We start from the raw sequence: 1,446 nt of genomic DNA, 5'->3' as shown, positions 1-1,446 counted from the left end.
TCGAGAGTTTGTCGGGTAGGGGCGGGAGGGGGTAGGCGAGCGGACCGGGAGTAATTTAGTAACTTTGAACTTCGTAAATTCTGGTGGCCTCGAGAGTTTGGTCGGGTGAGAGGGGGTTGATCGACGTCCCCCCCCCCCCTCATGTCGAAGTTATCGGGGATACGTTTCGAGAGAAAATACAACACTTTATGTTTCGAATATATATGAACATTTTAACGTAGTAACTTATTAATGTTTCAAGAGAAAACTTTCTATTAACATCATTTTAACTTAGTAACTTAGTAACTTAGTAACATTTTAACTTAGTAACGTTTCGAGAGGAAACTTTCTCCTCCCGGCGACGGCCACGCTCGTCTCCTCGCGACCACACTCGCCGGAGCCTCGCTGCGCCGCATCTCACCTCGCCCTTGCCCCGCCCGCCCCGCACGCCCCTGCGCGCGCCTCGGCCATGCTGGCAACGCCTCGCCCATGCGCAGCCGCCACCACAACCGTCGTGCCTCGCTGCGCGCCGACGCCGCCACGCACACCCGCCTCGCCAGCGCTCTGCTCCGCACCGCCTGATCCTCGCCCGCACCCCGCTCTGACCGCCGCTTGCTCCAAGTCGCGTCCCGCTCCGGCGGACACCGCGCCGCTCCGGTAGACGTGCCCGTGTCTACATGCGTTAGTGGGTGCGTGGACAAGGTGGGCCAGACGAGAGAAAAGAAAGAGGGTGACATATGGGGCACGGCCGGACACAGTGGACGAGGAAAAGACGGAGGCGTCTGTTTTGTGTCCGCTTTTGCCTCAACGCGAGACCAACTTTGGTCTAGAGATGCGGTGAAACTGGCATGAAACGGACGAAAAAGTAAAATGCGATCGGCGGTTGGGTTCGTTTGTATATCCATTTTACCCAAACGGAAGCAGCGGACAGAACGGGGCCGTGCGCTGGAGTTGGCCTAAGGCTGGTCGTAATGGTAGTATCATAGCTAGTATCATGCATGCCAACTAGGCAATTTTGATGAGGTGTCATAGCATTAAATGAAGAAAGAGAGGGTGTAGTATCATATCATGATACCATATCATAATAAATGCTATGCTACTTTGTGTCATGCATGGCAATAAATAGAATACTACATGATACTACTATATTATACTATGCATTAGGGAGGTAGTATCATACACTAGTATCATATACATGATACTAGTATATGATACTCCCCATTAGGGCATCTCCAGCCGCGCCCCCAACAGGCCCCCCCAGGCCACTTTTTCGGCGTCGGCGCCGAAAAAACGGCCCAGTCGCGCCCCCAGGACGCCGAAAATCACCGGTTCGGACCTTTTTTCCGCCCGGCGGTCACAGGCCGAACCCGGCGCGCTGGGGAGCCGTTGGGGGCTCCGGCGCTAGGGAAAAGTACGCCTGGCCCACACCGATAGGGGAAAAGTCAAGGTTTTCTTCCCCCGACTCGC

Source organism: Triticum aestivum, chromosome 2B, assembly GCF_018294505.1.
Source record: "Triticum aestivum cultivar Chinese Spring chromosome 2B, IWGSC CS RefSeq v2.1, whole genome shotgun sequence".
Classification (NCBI taxonomy): domain Eukaryota; kingdom Viridiplantae; phylum Streptophyta; class Magnoliopsida; order Poales; family Poaceae; genus Triticum; species Triticum aestivum.
This window is presented reverse-complemented; position numbering follows the sequence as displayed.